Below are 24,388 nucleotides of genomic sequence, written 5' to 3' on the forward strand. Positions count from 1 at the left end.
GTTTTGACGCAAAAGCGACGCAAACATCCAAAATACAATTGGCCCGTATTTATACTTTTTGACGCTAAACTGCGCTAACGCAGTTTAGCGTCAAAAAATTTTGCGCCGGCTAACGTCATTCTGAAGCGCCATGCGGGCGCCGTATTTATTGAATGGCGTTAGCCGGCGCAAGCAGACCGGCGCTGCCTGGTGTGCGTGGAAAAAAACCACGTACACCAGGCAGCGCCGGCGTTGGGAAAAGTGGCGCTAGGGCGTCTTAAAAATGGTGCAAGTCAGGTTGACGCAAAAAAACGCCTCCACCCGATTTGCGCCATTTTTAACGACGCCCAGACGCCATTTACATGAGTCCTGTCTTAGTAAAGACAGGAGTCATGCCCCCTTGCCCAATGGCCATGCCCAGGGGACTTATGTCCCCTGGGCATGGTCATTGGGCATAGTGGCATGTAGGGGGGCACAAATAAGGCCCCCATGCCACCCAAAAAAAAAAAAAAAATATACTTACCTGAACTTACCTGAATGTCCCTGGGATGGGTCCCTCCATCCTTGGGTGTCCTCCTGGGGTGGGCAAGGGTGGCAGGGGGGGTCCCTGGGGGCAGGGGAGGGCACCTGTGGGCTCATTTTGAGCCCACAGGCCCCTTAACGCCTACCCTGACCCAGGCGTTAAAAAGTGGCGCAAATGCGGGGTTTTTTGACCCGACCACTCCCGGGCGTGATTTTTGCCCGGGAGTATAAATACGACGCATTTGCGTCGCCGTCATTTTTTTAGACGGGAACGCCTTCCTTGCATCTCATTAACGCAAGGAAGGCGTTCACGCTAAAAAATGACACTATTTGCCCATACTTTGGCGCTAGACGCGTCTAACGCCAAAGTATAAATATGGCGTTAGTTTTGCGCCGAATTTGCGTCGAAAAAAACGACGCTAATTCGGCGCAAACGGAGTATAAATATGCCCCAATTGTATTTTGGAATTTTGCGCCTCTTTTGCGTCAAAAAGCGGCGCAAATGCGGCGGTAAAAAAGTATAAATATAAATGCTGTATTCGAGTTGGTGAGATAACATGACACCATGCAGGAAGATTGGCTAAAAAAAAACTACAGAAAAAAGACATTTGCATTGAGACTGAGAATGGAGGACTTTAGCTCTGGAAGTAGAGGTGTCAGTGATGAACGAGTCGGGAGCGTCGAGGGCAGACAACTCAAATGTAACGAAGCAGCCTACGAACAGGAGTTATAGAAATAAAAGTTACCAAATGCGTCAATGGCATGAAGGTACGATAAATAACTGTTTTATTCACATATAAGTAAGAAATGTCCATCACTGCATTCGTTTACAGTTATTGTTTATTTGAACGCAGGGGCCTAAAAGCGCTTTTAATATTAAAAAATGTTAAAATGTGTTCTGATATATGAAGAGTTGTGTGGATGGTCCCTGCCACGGGAACAATGCTTTCACGGATGTGTGATGACAGCGCTACTGGGCTGTGCCTGAGAAACAAACAATGCAGAGACCAGGGCTACTATTATTTTTCTTAAATATTGCATTCACGACTTGTGTTAGTGGGTTCGTGTATAATTCAAGAATCACCGCTGATTTTCAACGCGTAAAAGTGAAAGAAAGTGTAAAGATAACTATGTTGCCATTCTAGGCGGTGGAATAGCATATTCCAATACAATATTAAAAACCTGTCGGTGTAATTAAAACGATACTTTACACGTGGTAAAACACATGGACTACTTTAGGGACAATATCGAGCACTGCCATAATGCACGAGGTTGGGAACCACTGCCTTACTGGCATCAAGCTATGTAAAGTAAACGATTAAGAAAAAGCCATGATGTCTCCAGTGAAAAGATTAACGTATTTATACTTTTTTTGCGCCGCATTTGCGTCGTTTTTTGACGCAAAAACGGCGCAAACTTGCAAAATGCCATTGTATTTTGTAGGTTTGCGCCGTTTTGCGTCAAAAAGCGGCGCAAATGCGGCGCTAAAAAAAGTATAAATACATGTTGCTGGAAGTATGAAAACAAACAACACAGGTTCAACAAAAGCAACATAAAAGGAGGACCTGTCCTGTACATCTGGTGAAGTATTATCTGCAAGCAAAACGTTTACGTAACACTGCTGCAAGTATTTGAAACATTCGAAATATTACAGACATTACCCAAATTCTGACAAGACAGCAACTTAAAATACTTACCTACCCGATCCAAAAATAAAATAACAGGAGTAATACAAAGCATGCAGGCGGTGGTAAACTGGTGCCCGAGGGGAGGGCATTTGGCAGCAGAGGGTGGAGGAGATAAGCACATGAAGGAGGGCGCTGGAAAACACATGCACTCTCATGGAGTGGTTAAGCAAAAAGAAAACAGTAGTTCCCTAAAAGTAAGCAGTAGGATAGAAGCCAGCCAGTCAGAAAGAAAGTAAAGAGGCTTTGCTGAAGGGGAGGTTGAAACACAAGATGGGCAAGCTAGCACAAAGAAAACCATTAAATAAGAATCACGCAATTGAGAGTCACAATAAAGCCACCCAAGTGTACGCAATGGCCAGGCTATAGGACCCAGTCCCTTTTTGTTAACCCCCACAATACGTCAGAGCTTGCGCTGTCGGGGAGGCTCGACTTAAAAAAAATTGAAAGATAGAGACATTAAGTCAGTGTATGCCCTTATGGGTAGCAGAGATGAGGGTTACATCATAAGATCCTTCAGCGGCATGGGTCAACGTAGATGGGAAGGGTGGGGTTGGTGGGGTGGGGGGGGGGGGGGGGGGGACGAGGGGAGCATGACCACAGCAGAAATGACAAAGAGGACCCTCCAGAAATGTTTCACTACACAAGTCATCCCCGCGAATGACAAACCCTGTTCTAGATCCCCCATTCCATTCTAGCAATTGGAGTTCTGTTTTATACATATTAAATGCTGGACTTTATACACCAAAATTCAAGGAGAAAAGACATGTTTCTGACAAGTTATTCATTATGCCTGTCTCTAAAAATTAGCAGAGTAGGAGAGCCTTTGTGCTGCAGGATCAGGGGCAGAGCGAAAAGGAGGATGCCTCACAAATTTCTGACTACGCAGACCACCCATGAAAGATGCGAGTGGCTGAACTTTTCTTACATTCCCCTTTACGTGCTGGTACTTGGAGTTGTATTTTTTTACTGAGTATAAGCACCAGAGTGCAAAGAAGAATGAGGTATGAATGAGGCACTATGCTGGCAATTGTACAATTCAGTAAGGTGGGATTCTGCATTAGGAAGAGCTGTTAGACAGAGAGTCCCAGGAATACTATATTAATAAACCTCTGTGCGGGGAGGGGCATTGCAGTCAGGCTGCTGAGACATATTGGATGCTGGTTGAGGAGGGGAAATTCAAAGATAATATGAAATTGATCCTGTTGCATGTGGAGCTGCAAGACAACAGCACTATGGTTTTTTATACTAAATCTTAGTACGTGTCCCCGCACAAGGCAAGCATTCATTTAGTGAACATTTTAAAGGCCTGGTTGTGCAGCACTAAACTGCAAGCACCTACGCAACCTTTCGTAAATAAGGACTTGCATGAACAGGCACCACCAACGAGCACGCACATCTAGAAAATGAGGACATTTAATTAAATGCCATGCTGCTTAGTCGTGCCCCTTAAGGGCCTGTAACCCCTGCCCCCTAGCCTGTTACCCACACTCAGCCTAGTGAGAATAGACTTCCCATTTAGAGCTCCACTGCAAACTGAGAGATACAGCCTTAGAAGTGTCCAACAGCTTCATGAAGTTACTGTACCATAAAACTGTCTGGGAGGGGGTTGGGGAAAGGGGGGGGGAGTAGACCTGGGGGCAGATTTACTAACTTTTAGCACAATGTACCGCAGCAACCAAAGCTGCCACAGTGCACAAGAAAGAGAAAGTAATTCAGAGCCACAATCACTAAATATGCTCTGCACTGGCGCACAAATAACGCTCCCTAGCAACGCATACACACCTTTGCACCCTGGTGCAAGGTGTACGTGATGTCCAGCATAGGTTTTGTACTAGACGTTTACAGTTCCAGTCAGAAAATCCTATGCCTAGTCATTTTTTAACATTTCACACACTGAACGTTTTTGTACAATGCACCAAACAATGTTTGACCTATTTGGAGAAATTAATATATTTCTCCAACTTTGCACTTGCCTTAAAAAGCGTTTATGTTGGGATGCACAGCTTGGTATGACAATTGTAATAGATAGGCTTTGCATAATAATAAAATGGGCACTTTCGCTGGAATGTCGAAGTAACGCCATCTTGCTGTAAAGTGGCATAAAGCGTTGTTTTCTCTAAAAATTGCACTTTTCCAGTGCAAAAAAAAATCTACTGGAAATTAACCATCCTTTAAGGAATTTGTGCCGCATTGCGATGGCACAAAGCCATGATGACTATGCCCCTTTAAGCTTATCTACGACCCCAAATATGTAGGAGTTCAACTGACGAAAACTGAAGATGTGAATTATCACCTGATTACCGCTTCTTCATGAGGCACGAATTTTACAACCCTCTCCCGGGCATTTTTCTGACAGCTAGGCTCCAAAAGACTCTTTCTAAATCTCAGGCACTGGTGTATTTTACATATAAAATATATATTTTTATGAGAACAATTACCACCTTTGGAGAAGTTTCACAGTGCTCCTTGCAGTGGACCGCGACTACATGAGGATACCACCGCCTTGTGGCAAGAAAGTAGAAAGCAGCTACTCTGATAGAACCGCTAGCATAGATTCCGTGATTTTGTTTCAAAGTAAATAAATAAAAAAAAATGAAGTAAGCACTAGAGCCCAGGGCACATTTCAGGACACCATTGCATCTTGCACCACCCACAGCCCATGCCAGCATTGTGAAGTGTCAGTAGCAACGCATCCACTAATCAGCACACTCATACAAGCCTAACAATTTGGACTATATCAGACTACCCATAGCTGTCCGAATGGCAAGTATTATTCATTCAGGGAATATAAAACACACTGGCAGGCAAACAGCGCCACCCTATGGTGCACGTCAAAAGTGCTGGTGTTGAGAATTAAGCGCTGGTGCTGAGCACAAGAAACAGCTTAAATTGAGCACTACAAGAATAGCTCTAATTTAGATATTTTTGGTTTCGGAACTCAAGTAAGATATTGACAGTGTTGTCGTGAAATTCTCCGGAATACATCAAGCATGTCTGTGAAAGTGTTGAAAAGGCTGCTTTAATAAAACAGGTCTGACAATTGGCGGAATGGAGCACACAGTCTTTCCCTTTACACAGGCGATATTATGTTGTATTGTAATAGTATTTATATAACTCTAGCGCTTACTACCACTGACGAGGCGTCAAAGCGCTTTTCGGCGAGTAGCACGCTACCCCGGAACCCAAAAGGAATTAGTGGTGGATTAGTATAGGGGAATATGAGTACAGTTTTAGTATTACTATGAGTTCATTTGAGCCCTGGATATGTGAGTTTGTTGGTGCTGTTGTACCTCAGAGACTTCCAGGGAACACATACGGAATTGGCCTGCCTTTTATCTACCTTTGGGGATCTTTCGGGTCTCCAGATTTACTTCAACAAATCGTGGGTGTACTGCTTTCCTGGTACCAATATGGAGCCCATGATGCACTTCGGGGCTAAATATATTCCAGTAGCCCCTTGCACATTTCGATATCTTGGCATCCAGATATATCGAATTGGTACAGATCTCTTGGAGGGCAACCTGTTGAGGGCGATAACAGGACTTAACTCGCAAGTGGCCTTTTGGATCACTCTGCCACTACCAGTGGGTGGATGATTGGCCACGGCCAAACTGGCGATGCTGCTGCGTCTTCTCGATCACTCCATAAACGCACCCGTCAATGTGCCTCAGGCTACCTTCCCTTCCGCCGGTTGAATAACATTTTAACAGATCTCACGTGGGGCAGAGGCAGCACAGAATTAAGCTAGCCAAAATACAACTCACCACAGACCAGAGTGGTATTGGGGCTCCTCATTTTAAGGCATACTGCACTGTCGGGCAATTAAAACGGATCACCTACTGGTTAGCTGGTCGTAACCTATTTGAAGTACATTACACCGAGGCACAACTAGAACAGGGCCAACTACATCGCCTACTACACTCGGACACCCAACCATTGCCATCACCGCTGCTACTATTGAGTATTGCACTCAAATATTGGAAGCTAGCAAAATTTTACACGTAGTTAGGACATCATATGCCACGAATATCCCCCAAGGGGCCTTCCCTCATCGGCAGGAACATTAACAAAATGCAGACTTGCACCCTGGGAGCAGGAGGGGGTGACAACGGTGGGAGATCTCTTTGCAGATAGCTCTCTGATGGCACACAAGTACTTCATAAACACACACAACCTCACGAACAGCCTCTTCCTTACACACACCAGTATCCTCAGAGTAGTACCAACGTGATGGGCGTCAGATGATTAGGAACTCCTGTCCACAGATTACTAAAGACACTCTATATCATGGGCCAGGATTGACATTTAGTAAGATGGTTCTATAAGGGCCTCAGAGCACAACTCGTGGTCCCTTGGGTCCCACTACGTGAAAAATGGGAAACTGACATGCCCAAAACATTTCCTGATGAGAGCTGGGAGATGGTTCTTGCATACCTCAGTAGGGTATCCTGTAACACCAGATTTAAATGTAGCCAATTCGCCATCTTACACAGGGCATTTCTAACTCCTCACCACATCAACACGAGATACCCGATGGCTAACTCTGCCTGCCCCTGCTGCCGGGAGGAAAGAGTGGATTTGCTTGACATACTGTGGGCATGTCCTCGACTGACAGCCTACTGGGCCGGAATAAATGAAACACTTAGGCCCATATTTATACTTTTTGACACAAAACTGCGCCAACGCAGTTTTGCGTCAAAAAAATTAGCGCCGGCTAACGTCATTCTGAAGCACCATGCGGGCGCCGTATTTATTGAATGACGTTAGCCGGCGTTAGCCACCGGCGCCGTCTGGTGTGCGTTAAAAAAAACGACGTACACCAGGCAGCGCCGGCGTAGGGGAATATGGAGCTTGGGCGTCAAGAAATGGGGCAAGTCAGGTTGAGGCAATTTTTTCGCCTCAACCCGATTTGCGCCATTTTTTTTCACTCCCAACCCCCATAGAAATGACTCCTGTCTTAGCAAAGGCAGGAGTCATGCCCCCTTGCCCAATGGCCATGCCCAGGGGACTTCTGTCCCCTGGGCATGGTCATTGGGCATAGTGGCATGTAGGGGGGCACAAATCAGGCCCCCCTATGCCACAAAAAACAAACAAAAAAAAACACTTACCTGAACTTACCTTAATGTCCCTGGTATGGGTCCCTCCAGCCTTGGGTGTCCTCCTGGGGTGGGCATGGTTGACAGGGGGTGTCCCTGGGGGCATGGGGGGCACCTCTGGGCTCCTTCAGAGCCCACAGGTCCCTTAACGCCTGCCTTTTGCAGGCGCTAAAAAACGGCGCAAAAGCGGCCGTACGTCATTTTTTTTGACCCGCCCACTCCCGGGCGTGATTTTTGCCCGGGAGTATAAATCCCACGCACATGCCTCGGAGTCGATTTTTTAGACGGGAACGCCTACCTTGCATATAATTAACGCAAAGTAGGTGTCCACGGTAAAAAATGACGCTAACTCCATGGACTTTGGCGCTAGACGCGTCTAACGCCAAAGTATAAATATGGAGTTAGTTTTGCGTCGAAATTGAGTAAAAAAAAACAACGCAATTTCGGCGCAAACGGAGTATAAATATGCCCCTAAGGGCAACTGCGTTGGCGCAGTTTTGTGTCAAAAAGTATAAATATGGGCCTTAGAGAGTTGACAAGCCTTACAGTCAGGCATAACCCAGAATATGGGATACTGGGCATACCCATCCGACCACGGGGCTCCAAGGTGGAAGAGAGATTTACAAAACTAGCATTATTGCTGGAAAAGTGCCTGCCTACCAGGAGGTGAAAGCCAGCTGTACTCCCTAGAGTTGGGGAGGAGATACAACGATGGGGCGTCGCAGAGAGTTAAGCTCTCCAACCGGAAGAATTTAAAGGACTTCACAAAACGCCTATTTCAATGGGATGGGATTTACTTCTAGAAAGCTTCACAGCACAGGAGCCAGTACCCTGATATAAACGCACATATAATATAATCAAGTAACTTAATTCACATTCGATACCGATAGGTGAACTCATGTCCCATAAAAGTATCATTATTTAGGATGCACATACCTTGACATTCCTGTACTAAGATGGCCACCCCTATTATACCCTTTAAGTACAAACGGCTCACGTCTTACAGACACAGCCAATATTTTGTTGTTGTTGGGAAACTGGGAGGGGGGTTAGAGAAAAGGGTCAAACAATATGTCATAATGCATCATAATAACATTTCTATGATATTTTCGATGGATATGATGATGATGTGCTTTGTTGCCATACTCAGGACTCCTGTAATGTTCCCTTCTGTAGAAACCAATACATTTGTATAAAAAAATAAGACAGGTCTGACAACAGAGCCTTGCAACCTAACCAAAGGCCGTACTAATACAAAAGAACAACCACATGTCCATTCTTTAACACAGCGGCTCCCAACCTGTGGTCCGTGGACTCCCAAGGGTCCGTGACAAATTCCCAGGGGGTCGCGCAAGCCTGGGCGGGGAGGAAGGCACTTCTCCAGCTGGGGCCTCTGCCCAAACATGTGTGTTTTTATTTTTATTACTTCCTTTGTGCAGCAGTTATAAAGCAAAATTCCTTGTACATCCAGCGTCAAGATAACTCTAGTGATTAATGTACCTGCTGGAGTGAGATGGGAGTTGTGTCTAGTGGCGTATTTGACTTGTGTAAAGTAGCGCAGATGGCTAATATGCCTGCTGCAAATAACGTGTATCATGCAAATAACAGAATTTTATGGGCATAGCACAGTGCGTTACTGCTTTTGTCACAGAGATTCTTTTGTTACTGGGCAGTTCAAAGTTTACAATCGTAATCTAGCACAGAGAGATATGAACCTCCATTAAAGAACTGCATGCAAACTGCATGGCTCAATTTGAAAAGTTGTTTTTCCCCAGTCTTTCATTTTCCCTATGCTGCTTAAAAAGATTTGCTTGCGTAGAAATACATTCTTATTATTAAAGGCAATGCTAACCACTGTGTTGTGTTCTGAATCCTGAGTTTGTGCTTCTCCAGATCAAGCACTCTTAGAAAATGCCTGCTAGTGTGGATGGCTTGTGACTCCTACACCTTGTAGTCCACTGTAAAGTGCTGGACGCCCTACACTTGTATGAGAGGTACTATTAAACAAATTAATTACATGTGACAGAGAGGCTATGGAGAGATGAGAGGCCCTTATGGTTTTATTTCCTTTCCACACCACATATTTATATGAAAAAGCTTTCTCAGATCTATTGTACCTAAAAAATAAAAACAAAAGTTGCTTGGGAAATGTAGACTCTGAGCTGAGGATTCGACTTTCCTAAATAAAACCAAACGTAGAAAAGTTAGTTGCTGGGACGCAGCGCCAACCTTCCCATTACATTTTTTCGATTTTTGCAATATTAAATAATTATTTCTTTATAATTCAAGTATTTGTTTGGTGTCTACTTGTTGGTGTATTTTTGCAAATTACTGTTTTAATGTTTTTTTTTTGTGAATTTTTTTTTTAGTCCTCATTCACAGAGCTCCCTTTGCTTGTCAACCGACACATGGGAAGTTACTTTCGGCCAGGGGTTACCCTCTCTTCTCGACCAATCCTTAGACTATCTTAAGTCCCCAAGGATTTCAGAGTAGGGTGTGTAATCATCGGACCAATAACACAAAACCATATCAATTTCAACAAACAATAAAAATAAAAGTAAAGTTACAACCCTCAGTGATCTATTTTCCAATCCAACAATGGTGCCCAGAAATCCCCTCGCACCTTATCTTTTCCCCCTATAGCTTGATCCAAATCTGCTATACTTAATATATCTCTAAGCCATTCTGCATATCCTGGCGGAGCCATCGACATCCATTTCCTGCATATTTCTCGTCTCCCCAACACTATTGCATAGAATACTAACTTTTTCTCTCTTACCGTAACAGGCCGTCCCAACCAATCCTGGGTTTGCCCGAAAATTATCAACCTTAAGGAGGCCTCTATTCTCTGTTTCAGAATACTCGAAATTGCTCCACATACTTCTTCCCAAAAGTGTCGAACATCCAAGCATTCCCAAAACATATGAATATCTGTAGCTTGGGCCACCCCACATTTTGAACAGTTCACCCCCTGGCCTCCTTTCATTTTAGATAATTTATCTGGGGAAATGTAAGCTCTATGTAGCGTGTAATAATGATTTTTCTTTAGCACAGCGGGTTTCACTGTACCATGGAGCAGTGCTAATGACTCCTTCCACCACCTTTCAAGCAGTTCTTCCGAAAAACAATCTCCCCACAGTTTTGCAGGAAGGTCAAAATCGCCATCTACCCCTTCCAGGATCCCCCAGTACCAAGCTGACACTTTGTGGGGGCCTATTAAAGGGCACGGGATAATCACATCCAAAGGGTTGTTCTTACCCACACCTTCCTTAATCCCTTTGGCCCATTCTCTAACTTGCAAATATTTCCACCTAGACAGGGCTCCTCTCGTTAGTAACACTAATTCTTCCCATGAAAGCAGGTCTCCTTCAAAAAACAACTCTCCCCAGTGCTCTACTCCCGCCTGTTTTAACGGTAACGCTAGTATGTCTTGAAAACATTCTGGAGTACCCGGGGAATCCCAAATAGGTGCATTGGAGTTATAGTAGGTTAGTTTTACTAATCGTCTGATCCGATACCAACATTCCGCTAGGCCCCGCATAATTTTCAGCCTTATCTTCTTGTAGAATTTGGGGTCCCCAAATTTAAAAATAAAGTTTGTTGACGCACCCTTAATATTAGAAGCCATTGTTTTGAACATTAGACCAACTGTTGTAGAGTCCGATGTGGAAAAAACTCTAAAGTTTTTTAAAAGGAAAGCCCAAGCATAATATTGCAAATCCGGTAATGCCAAACCTCCCTTTTGCTTACGCCGCCTCAACTTTCTCCTTGAAATTCTAACCCCCTTAGAGTTCCAAATAAAATCGCTTATTAGGCACTGCATTTTTTCTATATATTTTTTCTGCATAGGGAGTGGAGAAGTTGAAAACAAAAAATTCTATTTTGGGAGAATAGACATTTTTACCAAGTTAACCCTGCCTATAATAGACAAAGGGAGATGGGTCCAGCCTTTTAATAGGCCCTTACATTCCAGCAGTAATTTAACCTGATTCCTCTCTACTAGTTGATCAATGTTTTGAGGTATCAAAATTCCCAAATATCTGATTTCCTTCTTACAATGGACTGATTTATAATCCATATTCCATGCCATTATCTCTGTTTTATCTACATTCACCTGATACCCTGAAATCTTGCCAAATTCTTCCGCAAGCCTAATAGCCTCAGGGAATGCCGTTGAAAGATTATCAGTAAAAAGCAGAAGATCGTCTGCGTACAGAGATAATTTTTTCTCCCAGCCCTGACAACGGAAAGGGGAAATCACCCTGTTTCGCCGAATCTTTCTTGCAAAAGGCTCCATATACAAATTAAACAGTACAGGGGATAACGGGCAACCCTGTCTAGTACCCCTTGCAATAACAATTGGGCCGGTAAGATTCCCATTCACTAATATTCTGGCGGTGGGGGCCTTATAGATTTGGTTTACTACCCCACACACATTAGTTCCCAGATTAGTCTTCCTTAACAGAAACTTTAGATAGTCCCAATTTACTTGATCGAAGGCTTTAGCTGCATCAATTGTAATAATCCCCAAAGGGGAATCGAGTGATACCGCAAGGTCTATTGCCCCAATCAATTCGTAAGTCAACTCGTGGAGGTATCTACCTTTTGAAAAGCCCTTCTGATCTGAGTGTATTAAGTTATTTGCAACTTTATTTAGTCTGTCCGCTATAATTTTAGAAAATAGTTTGTAATCACTATTCAAAAGTGAGATAGGTCTGTAAGATGCACGGTTAGTCGGGTTTTTACCCGGCTTCAAAATCAACGTGATAACCGCTTCATTCCAAGAGAGAGGCATATCTATCTCATTAAAAAAGATTCTACCGAATAATTCCAACAAAATCGGGCTTATAAGGTCCCCTAAAGCTTTATACACCTCCACCGGGATACCGTCGGGGCCCGGAGCTTTCCCGTCTTTGCCCCCCGCTAGGGCCGCCCTTACCTCCTCAGCTGTAATAGGGACATTTAACCATTCCCGAGTTTGTTGCGAAATCTGTGGCAAGGTATCTTGAGCTAGCCAGTTTTCTACCCGCTTTACTTCCCCATCCACATGTTCCGTATACAGGGATACATAAAAATCTTGAAACCCACGTTCAATATCCTCCCTATATATCAGTTTTTCACGTGTATCCTCGATCATTATTTCCTTAATCTGGCTCCTAACCAGATCTGATTTGGCTTTCCAAGCTAACAGCTTCCCTGAATTTTCCCCATATTCAAAGTGTCTTAATTTGCTGACCTCCCATCTTTTCGCAATGCGTGCCGGCAAAATATCAGCCAGTTGCGATCTTAACTCAGCCAATTCCACTCTTCCAGTCTCCTCCTCCTGCGACCCAATCCCTCTACCAACCAACATTTCGGTTTTTAACAGCATCTCCTGCTCTAAAGCCCTTATTTTGTCTCTAAACACTTTATATTTGTAGCATGCTATACTTTTGAGTACCCCTCGTATTACCGCCTTAAAAGAATCCCAAACCACTGATAATGGTGCCGACCCTATGTTAATGTTAAAGAAGGCCTCGGATTCCCTACGTACATACAGCAAGACGTCTTCATCTAATATTAGTGCACGCTCCAATGTCCATCTTCTAACCAGCCTTCTCTGTGGAGCAGACAAATGCAGAATTACTGCCGCATGGTCCGACAAATGTGGCGGCAGATATTCGACTTCTTCAACGTTTTCCAACAACCTTTCATCAACTAGGAAATAATCGATACGTGACGCATGGCTATATTTCTTATTAAAAAAGGAGAAGGCTCTAGCCTCCCCTTTCTTCTTCCGCCAAATATCACACAGACCTTGGTCTTTCATCATTCTCTTTAAAAAACATTGCGCTTTGGGTGTACCCAAAGACCTACAAGAGTCAGACCTATCCAATCTATTGTCCAGAACCACATTAAAGTCACCCGCCATAATAACTGAATCTGAGAATCCAATAAGCTGAGAGAATACTTTCTTTAAAGATCCGCTATCGTCGCAGTTTGGGCCATAATAGCCAGCCAGAACTAAGGATATTTCATTCACCTGTAATTTTACTATAATCCACCGACCAGCTTGGTCTGTCTTTATTTCGAAGATTTCTGGTCTGACTTGAATTCCTTGCTTAATTAAAATAGCTACCCCCATTGTATGGAAATTGTGGGAGGTGCAAAAACACATTTGCACCCACTTTTGAGTGCTAAATAGCTCTTTACACTCGTCCTCTGCCAAATGAGTTTCCTGCAAAATTAAAATTTGCACCGGGGAATCCTTTAAATATTGAAGAATTCTGTTTCGTCTCGACTTAGTTCTCAACCCATTAATATTCCATGAGAGAAGTTTTATCATAAACTTGCCCTCCCCCTGGCCCATGCCGATTTTAGTCATTTAAAATTAACCCACCACCCCACCGCCTAGGTGAACGAGAAACAATTTCTGACCTTATCCCCAAAAACTCACCCCCTTGTACCCCCCCTCCCTAACCCCTCCCAAGGAGAACCCCCCCACTATGTCAGCCACCATGGGCCTGATTTTAGAGTGCCCTGCCTACCTGGGGGGCACAAAATTCAAGAACTTATTGCAAATATTACACATGATCAGCCTGTTCTTTCCTAATAGCATCTAACAATTCATCTGCCTTATCTATCTCTCTTATATTATACATTTTGTTATTATGCATTATTCGTAAAAAAGCTGGGAATTTCAATTGAGCCGTGGCTCCAAGTTTTTTGAATTCATCTAGCCTTTTTCCCAGCTCCCACTGCCTGTCCATAGTGATTTTAGATAAGTCAGATCTGATCTCAAAAGTCACATTATCCATCTTTAATGCCTTCTGTTGGAACGCCTTGGTCAAAATTTTCTCTTTTAGATGATAAGTTAAGAAATTAACTAAAATTTTCCTTGGTCTTATACTATTGGGCCGCCTCGTGAAGGGATCCCGGTGGACTCTCTGAATGTCTCTTTCGATCTCTTCATTACTTTCCTCCAGCTCACAGACCGATTTGATTAGTGAGACAACGTATGACTTAAGATTTACTCCTTCTGCTCCTTCCGGAACTTTTAACAATTTTAAGTTGTTCCTACGTGAGTGGTTTTCCAGATGCTCGATCCTAACTTGTAAGCCTTGTTCTTTTTCACTCAGGCCTCGGATTTCATCCTTGTGGAGCTTCAACTCCTCCTTTATCCCCCCACTGTTTCCTCTAAAGTCTGGATCCTCTCCATCAAGTTATCAATTTTTTTTTCCAATACCTCGCAAGTTTCTCGAATTTCGCCTTGATTGCACTCCGAACTTGCGAACCCTTTCTTTATATCCTCTGATATGGAGAGGATCACTTCCTCCATAGAGGGGGTATGCCTCAGATCTGGGGGGGGACTAACGACTTGTGCTACTTGGCCTAATTCTTCCTGTTGTGGAGTGGGCAACATATCACCTTGACATATCATATCAGCACCCATGCCAGCTTGTGTATTCTCGTACAAGGGTGAATTTGCAAATAAGGGGGAAAAACCTTCTTCGGCCTCCTTACCAGCATCTGTACCACTTCCAACGTCTTTAATCACAAAAGTATCCATTTTCCCTTGCCCCGGCACTAGCACAATATCCTCTGGCCCAGCCCTAAAGTAAGACCTTAAAGAGGGTGTCAGTCTATGTTTTATTTTTGTTCTTCCTTCAATCCCTTCTCTTTTTTTTTTTGGGCAGTTCGCCAGAGCCGGGGTTTTTCCTTTTCCCTTCAGCTTCCCTAGGCTATTACTGGCCACCGGATCCCTTCTGTCCCCAGTTATCTCCAACCCCTGCCCCCCTACCTGCCATAAGCTGAAGGAGGGCTGGGGTGGAGCGGGGCTCTTCTCCTCCTCTCGAGCCTTGCCTGAGGCTCCAGCACCAGCTACTTTCTCGCTGGCTCTTCTTGGTATGTCAAAAGGAGCGCGTATAACCGCGCTACCAAGCTCCCGGGATGTCTTCCCGGGAGCCTTGCCGGTGCTGGCGTTTCCGGGATTCCCCCGAAGGGGAATCCTTGCCGATCCTCTGCGCGCCCGGTGGAGCTCCAGTGCGGCACGCCCCCAGTGTCGGAGTCTCCCGCCGGGTGCCTCGTCCGGATTACAGCGCGAGCGGCTCTCTGGGAGTTCCTCCCAACACATTCGGCCGATCCTCTCCGCGTGAGTGCCACGCCCCCCCAGGTACGGCAGACGTCACGTCTAGCGAGCTGCGGCCGTGACGGCCCTAACGCAGCCCGCCGTGTCCTCCCTCTGTCGACTCCACCTTTAATGTTTGAAATTGACATCATACAAATTGTTTGGGGGTCCCCGGCTTCCAGAAATGATTCAGTGGGGGCCGTCAGGAGTCAAAAGGTATCCCGCACAGACACCAACTGGATGAACACATCCATAATTTGTTCTCATTTTGCTCCATAGACAATGGTCTAGCTAATTGCCCTGTGTCTTTTCTGTTTAGTACATCCCCACCCCTTGCTTGCCCACATTAATACAATCACTTTTTCTAATTAATTCCTTATCAGATAATCACAGCTCAACTGCAATTCCCATACATGCACATGTCCTCCTGTCGTAGTTTGGATTCTTGCCCTGGGCAAGACTGCTGGTTTAAGGATGACAGCACTTATGTTTGTAGGTGACTATGCCTGTCCTACAACATGTCGCAACTGTGGTCCCAACCCTCCCGGCTCACTAGCAGTACCTCACCAACAACCCAGACAGTCAAAGGTGATTTGTGGCAGCCTTTCCGCATGGACTCAGAAGTATGACATCTCAGGGAATGTCGTGGTTAAACGGAGATTACCCCTTTCTCACAGATATATTATATCTCAACCAAACACAGGCAATAACAAAGATGCAGTAATGTTTCAATAGTTTTTATTCAACATAATGTGGTAAATCGTATTGGCTGCAATGATTAGGATTATGAACAGTACAAGAGATAGAATTGTAAAGGGGGTCATGATTATGAAGACCCCCACCATCTTGTATTAGCATAGGAAGACATAAAGCGTATCATATGTCCGTGTATCCTATCATAATTAGCCTAACCTTCTACCTAGAGGGGAGCTGGGTATGTTAAACCTAATCTGCCAATGCCATGTCCCAGGAAGGAGCCCCCAACCCTGGTTACCTTGAATGAGGTCTCGAGCTCAGACTTCGGCAGAACACGAAGTTCGGGTCAGGGTCAAGGCGACGTGCAGCATCGATAGCAGTGATGGTACCTGGTCGGAATCCCTCTGATTATCTGTCTAAAGTGTGATGTATTTATACAGATCTGCTTGGACCCCTGACGTAGGTTGTTCCAAAACAATAGATTATGCTGCATGCTTGGGACGGTAATTTCTAATGTGAGCCCCTATGGTTTGTTTGTCTTTGTTGTATGAGTTGACGCCTTAGTGAGGTGACACTGATAACCTAACTCTAAACAAAAAGGGCCTAACTATAAAAATGGTAGCCATCGTAGAAGATTTAATTAAATAAATGGTCTAAGACAGAGCAAGCTAAGTAGGTTAAAAGTCACTAGGTGACGGGGGCACAAGTCTGCAAGCCAAAAGCGAAGCTAACTCCCGTTATCCCACCAGTACTGTATGACACCAGTACTGGCCGCCACCGAAGGTGTGGTAATCCAAATGCTAAAAAAGCTGCTCTGAACTAAAAGCAAGGCATAAAAACCAAATCTAAAAACATAATTAAAAATTGAATGTTTAAAACATACTGAAGAGACTTAAAGTCAACCATGACAAGCACAGCAGGCCAAAGTAAATCATTGTGGCTTAGAGCTATAGTCATGATCTTGAAGACTAGCTCCGAAGTCACCATGCAAAAAGTAATAAAAAAATGAGGCCAAATCGTCTGATGTGAGATCGATCACTTGGGCGGATGGATTCACAGAGCAACAGTGCACAGTAGTCTCAAGTGCGGGTCCACCAGCATCAGTGCCATTGTCCATAGATGGTAGAACCAACACTGAGGGTTCATAAGAGGCCTCGCGGATCAGCCTTAGTCTCATGGGGCACAAGCGTGTATGAAACCTCATCGGGGACATCAGCAGTTCTGGGTCCACAGGAAATACTGGCAGGACGGCAAGACACACAGTTGGCAAATGTTCGAAGAAGCACCAAACTCAGCGAAAGACCGGCTGCACGCACCAGAGTAGTGGTCGAAATGACAATGACAAGTTCCTCCAGCAAAGAAACATTGAAGGTCTGAACCATGCGTTCACAGCACAGTTGCGCTGGTGGCAGTTGCTCCATCGCTCCGTGTAACTGTAAGGAGACTACCACTACGAATCAGAAAAAACATCAGCAATATTCCGCCAAATAATGCCAAAATGACAGGAAAGCCACCAAACACACTTAAAAAGAGTGAATGGATGGCCGATGGGATGACTCCGAAGATAGCCTGGAAGATGGACACAAATCCATACCCGACAGCCTTAAAGAAGTGGACAAGCCCAGTAGTACTTGAAGCATTGAATATTCTGGATACCAGCTCACCAAAGTGCTTGGGGAAGTTGGTATTTAATAGGGATTGTATCTCGGCTGATGATCTCACAATCTGGAGCGCATACGTCTCTTTTTAGTGGATGTCAACGTGACCTGTTTCTGAAACAGTAGCGCCTTTAGTCTACTCAGCTTGTCATTATTCACATGACTAGTATCAATGTGAGGCCACATTTCTGATACTTTTATCTCTTGTGTGGGGGGAAATAAAACATGTCCACAACACGTACCGACCTTCGAGACTGAAATTGTGTAGGCAATGCCTGGTCGCATACCGCAACAGCTTTGATCGCTCAGCTCCATGTAACTGCCATTGGTAAGTACATGAAATGCTGGTTGAATCAAAGAGATGGGAGTACCCTTAAGAAAACAGGCCAAGTTCGCAAACCTGCATTGCAGTGGCCATGAAGGGACACCTGCTTGCAGATCATAGAATGACTAACAGTAGTCTCACAGTCGCTTCCGCTAAGAAAGACTTCGGGTTCGCCGTTCAGATATTTATAATTAAAAAGCAACTCCCACTCTTCCTTAATAATAGCTATCACCCAAACGCTCATACCTGCCCACGGCAAGATGTTTCAAGCACTGCAAAAAACGAAAGGTGGATATGGGCATATCATTAATGCCATGTATAATCCAGACAGTCGAAGGACTCTTAGCTATCGTAAAAGGCAACTTTTCCAACTTCTCTATATGAAGCATGGTGAAACTCGCTTCCCGTTTAGCCATTGTCTGTTGTTTCTCAGACAGATTAAAAGCAGCGAACAGTTCACTACCGTTAATGTACCTCCATGGAACACAGCCATTTTTCAATGTTTGTAACGTTCAACCAAGCTGCATGGTAGAACGCAGCTGACTTTGTCCATGGTATAAACAGGACATGTCTGACTGAATAATATCAATCGTAGATGACACTATATTTGTGAGCGAATAAATTCTGTTGGACATGGTGTTCATGCCGTTATCGACAACTGCCAAAGTTCTTTCTATATTTTCCTTATCTATCTGCCTTAAGCGTGCTGTGGCTTCTATCTGAGAAAGTTTCCATATCTCATTATACATCGCATATACAAATCTTTTAGAGCGCAGTTTCCTAGGACCCAACAGGAAGTCCTGCAAGTCTATATTTTCAGAAAGTGTGTTCTTGTGTTCTTTAACTGCGGCTAACGTGTTAGACTGTACCCATTGTTGACACAGTTTAGCCACACTGTCTGTCGTCACTATCCCTTTGTGTTGACATGAGATGAAGCAAGGATCTGGCCGGCTAATCTTAAAACCCCTTGAGGAATTTAAAAAACGAGCCTGACATCCATTGGTGTCTATTGGCCAAACTAACCACCCGCTGGGACTGGAAAGTGAAGAATTATAGGTACCAGTCTGAACCTTTACATCTAGCTCTTCTTCAGTGTTATTAAAAAAGAATTGCCAACCCTTAAATTCAGTCAGTGTGGGGATACTGGGCGTGGTCATTTCTTTTATGTTTGGTAATCAGACCCATTGTGTGTAATTAAGTACAGGTCTATGTCTAGTTGCATGGTGCAGGTAGTAATGTCCCCAATTGTTGTAGCAGAACATTTCCTCATAATTCATTGTATTTACATATACATCATCACTTTCAAATATTGAATAGTCCTTCATTTCAGTTAACATATTATCAACTGTCTGGACATCCCAATCATCTGAAACAACACCGGGTGTGATAACATCTGTCATTGATATTTTGAATACATATGGAATTGAATGACCTCAGTAGGCCCGTATATTTCAAAAGGAACTTTGTCCCACACAATCCCATCAGAAATGGGTACTGCTGAAATGTTCACCGGGGACCTTGTGTGAGGAATAATGTGGAGTGAAAACTTCATCTATTGGTGTTATAATTGCGCATTCAGGGATGTAATGGGCATTTATGAGCAAGAAAAAAACAGTCACAAATCCAATCCCAAAAAATAAAGTTGTGAATGTCAAGCAGAACCAAAAATAGTTCCATGGATATACCAAGTAGTTCTTTTTAAACCATTGACAGAGCTTGTGCGTCTTTGGATCATTTTCAATCGTATGAGTCGATAAGTCCGAAGAAAAGTCATCAAATGTCGACAAAGTAGCCAGAGCCAGTCACTGCAAAAACAGGAGCAAGTTCGGTACTCGCAGATGTGATGACTTCTCATGGGGGCTCGTAGTAAATTGTGCCATCAGTCTGTGTTGTATTGGTGTATAAAACGGCCAACTCTTGACTAGAAGTTGTTGTGGAATTGTTGACTGGAACCAGCAGAAGCTCATTCTCCTCCCTCCAGGGAGGAGGTACTCATAGCATTGTTGGCCATCGTAACATAGGCCATAGTAGTATTTGTCACTCTATTCTGAAGAGGAACGTCCTGTTGGGTAGTGAGAGGGGATCGGGAACCACCCAAGGGACCTCTGGGTCTACTGTGCAGGATCAGCCACATAGTGTAATTTGACATTGTCAATTGAAACAAATCTGTTTCCTCAGGAACCTGGCAACTGTGGCAATATTACAGTTCTGGTCCCTTGTATTCCCAAGACTGAGATTGGTGCTCTGTAGGATGGACCGAATTCCTTCTTTACAGCAATCTTTTCACAAACCAGATCCCCAACTTTAGGAATCCAGCCAGTGGAAGTTGTTAGAATATCCCTTATTCCTAAGGTGGCAGCACTGGTGGATGATTTTTCATCTCAAAACTGTTGAAGCTCCTGTAAGACAGTGAGATGTTCATTTATGTCAAAAGGTGTTTCTGCTGCCACCATACCAGAACCATAAAGATCTGGGACATACATAGGTATCCCAAAGAGAACCTCATAGGGAGTTCGTCCCCCCAAGGACCGTCTTGGCAGAATATTCAGTGCTCTCTGGACCCCATGTAGGTGCTGAAGCCAGCTGCAGCCAGAACCTAATACCCTTCCTGTTAAGGACTGCTTTAGATCACTGTTCCGCCTCTCCAAGACCGAATTTCCTTCGGGATGGTATGGTGAGGAGTAATGGAGTTCAACACCCATCGTCCGCATGGTGTCCCTGAATGCCTTAGAGGCAAATGCAGGGCCCTGGTCCAAATGGAATGCTGCAACCGCATATGTACCAATAAAGATCAGCAAGTCTTTTATAACAGTCCGAGCGTCAGCCGACCGCTGCGGCCATACCCACAGGAATCTAGAACAAGAATCTACAGCGACTAAGATATATTTGTATGCACCATCAGGTTGAAGTGGACTGCAATGGTCCAGGTACACACATTGTAGTGGCCTACTGGACACTACAAGGAATGTCTGTGGTGGGCGTTTGATATTGGAGCCCTTTATTTGCTGGCAAATGTCACAACAGAGGATGTATTATTTTGTCCGTCTGCATAGACCAGGCCACAGAAGCGTTTCTGTAAGAGTGTTATTGTGGCCGAAATACCAGCATGAGCAGAAGTGACACCCTCATGCGCTGCTTTCACTAGATATAATCTCTGGTCTTCATTGGGGATCACCCGATCTCCAACCCCAGGAATTGTTGCGTAGGCAACATTCTGTCCACTAATATGGTAGGAATAGTTTGTAGGGTACCCTCTCGGGAGAGACTTGCCCCCAGCCGAAGCTTTCACGGCAGTCAAAATTTCATTATTCAGTCTCGTATGGGAACGAGTCACTGCAGCCACAGAAGCCGTAGCCACTGCAGAGTTGGCTGCTTCATCAGCCAAAGTACGATAACGTGTACTCCTACACGTTGGTGGCCCAATGTATGTACTACATGGACACACAGTAGCTTCTCCTTAAGATCAGCCACCCTCCCCCACAATGTTTTGTGTTTTATGGTGTTCCCTTTAGAATCTCTGAACCCGTTCAGTTTCCAATGATTAAGATGATAATTGTAAGACTGAATGCAGTAATATGAATCACAGACTATCAAAGTCAGTCTTCCTGTCTCAGTTTTTTTCTAGCGCTAAAATAAGTTCAGCCAACTGAGCTGTGCAGACTCCTAGGATCTGCGTATAGGTATTGTGAGGGTGAAAAATTCCATCCTTCATCACTCCACTCACGGCAGTGCAAGCGGCTGAGTACTGATGTTTGGTACCTACAGCTGGTTGGGCTGAACCATCAGTATAAATGACAGTATCATAGTTGTCTAAAGGTAAAAGATGTAGAGGAGCGGGGCACTCTTGTTCATATTGGAGAAATTCTTGTGTCTGAAGTTTAGAATCAAAAATATAATCCACATCAGTAGCTGTCAGAGAAGTCGCCCACTGAATCCAGCGTGGATGTAATGCTTTAGTGTTAGGAACGCTCGCTTTGGTGACGCCCTCTAGTGCCGGCACCGGGGTAACGACAATGATGCGTTTCCCCTCGGCAAGTGGTCTCTCTTTTATGACAGCTATCTGAACTGAAGTTAGAATTTTTTCTATGGGCGCAAAGCGTTGCTCTGCATTTGAGTATAGATGAGATTTATATGCTATGGGCATCATGTCATCCTCATTAAAGGTGACATACGTGAACCCAGGGGCACCAGCAATTATTCTTATGACCACATTTTTCTTATTGTCGCGGGTGTGTAAGTGTTTAGCTTCTAGCATGTCCTGTTGCAAATCCCTAAGGATGCATGCATGTTCAGTTGTCCAGTGTCTGCTAGAAAAGTCTGGGCGTATTAAGTCATATAGTGGCTTAATGTGTTGTGCATAGTCAGTAGTATAAGTTCTGCCAAAATTAAAGAAACCAAGCAGAGACTGTAGTTTCCTTAGCGTATTTGGTGGGTGCAGTTGTGCACATTTTTCTAGGAAGTGTGGGGCCAGGCTCTTTCCTTCGTTCGATAGCTCATATCCCAGAAACAGTACACTGAGAAAGGCAATCTTACTTTTCTTAAAGTTTAATTTATAACCGACTTCTGCAAACCGTACAATTATGCGATTGACCGATGACATTTTCCCCATGTGGGAGCTTTCGGCCAATAGGATGTCACAATTAAGTTTGTCCCAAAAGATCACACCAATGGTCCGTTCCACGTCTCCCTCAATTTGGATCTTTAGGTCATAAAGTCTATCTGGTGGGAGTACACGCCCGTCCGCCGTTTCAACTGCAACAAAATCGCTAGTTGCTGTCGCATCCAGATGTTCTTTCAGACTCTGGCGACATATCGTCACTGCCCACGTCTTGTTCTTCAGCAAAGTTCTCAAGTGTATTGGCATTTTTAAGTGATAATGATGCCACCTTTTTCTTTTTAAACTGTGGCTTTAGTTGCGAAGTCTGTTCTTCTTTTTTTTACTGTAGACTGTGGTGAGTCTTTCTTTTGTTTAATGTAGTCTGGATGTCCGTCAGGACGGCCTCCTCTCTTGCTACGCCAATCCGGAGCGTCCTGAAAGGAACGAGAGGGACGTGAATCAGTATATCTATCAGGAGTTCTAATATTCTCCCTATTTCTAAGAGTATATCTCCTTTCGGAGTTCTCTGGATGTGGAGAATCTCCTCTCTTATTCTGTCTTTCTTTAAATTGTTTTGGCTTCTCCCAGCGCTTTTTCAAACTTTCTTGTGTCTGTTTAGTACCTTCCTTAGGGGTGGTACCGTATACTTCCAATTTCTTTGGCTTGGCTCCCAAACCATCCCATCCTATACTAGTATAGGTATTGGAAATAATTTTTGGTAGCTGTCTCTCTTGTTTCAAATGTGAAGTTTCTCAGAGATGCTGGCATATAACCAGTGCTACCACTTCCCCTTTAATATTACTAAGTATAATCGAGCATACTGTGTCAAAATTAAGCATTAATTTCATCCCCAAGTCTAGGGCAGGGGCTGTCCCATGCTGATTCTGAATTTGTTGTAACACTTCCGTTAAATTGGCAAGCGTCGGGGTACCATGTGTGGTAATATATATTGCAGCAAAGACTGTACCCCATGTGGCATAGTCATCCACCGAGGGAACCATCCCAAAGGGCAAGCACATTGTTAGAATTCTGTGTTTCTCCTGTGGTCCCTATGGGGAAACACAGCTTCCAGCTGATTTGTTTTCTGTGGTATCCAATAAGGTATTTTCTCCCTATCTGTGGGTACCTTACCCATAATAGTGTGTAGTGTTTGGGAATTAATCCCAGTAGCTAATTGATATCCAGCAGGTGCTGGTGGTGCTGGTGCGCTGGTGTGTTGTGTTTAAAGTACGCATTACGAACTGAACAAGCCTTATATATATAATGTTACAATTTCATTATATAAGTTTTGCAGATCTGCTACTGGTATGTTCTGTATTTCTGGGTGTGGTGTGTATGCAGCAAACATAGGCCATGTTGGTCCGTCATTACTCAAAGGACCTAATCTCACTCGCTGTATAACATGTGGGAGGGTGCCTTCAAACCAGTTCTGATGCTCTTGATAGGTGAGCGGTATTTCGTGATACTGGTATGCTTGGTACCGTTGAGGTACATTAGCAATTTTATATGTGTGAAAGGTAGCTGACCTGGCGTCTTCCTCAGGAAAGGCGACCCAGGCATAGAACATTTCTGTTTGGTAAGCTTCATTAGCTTCTACTATGAAAGTGACGCCCCCGCCCTCGTCTCTTAAGCCATGCACTACTAGATGTAATGTTCATGCCTGTCTAGCATTCTCAGGAATGTCTATGGCATTAGCCATATTGAAAAATGAGTAAAGAAA

Source organism: Pleurodeles waltl, chromosome 11, assembly GCF_031143425.1.
Source record: "Pleurodeles waltl isolate 20211129_DDA chromosome 11, aPleWal1.hap1.20221129, whole genome shotgun sequence".
NCBI classification, from domain to species: domain Eukaryota; kingdom Metazoa; phylum Chordata; class Amphibia; order Caudata; family Salamandridae; genus Pleurodeles; species Pleurodeles waltl.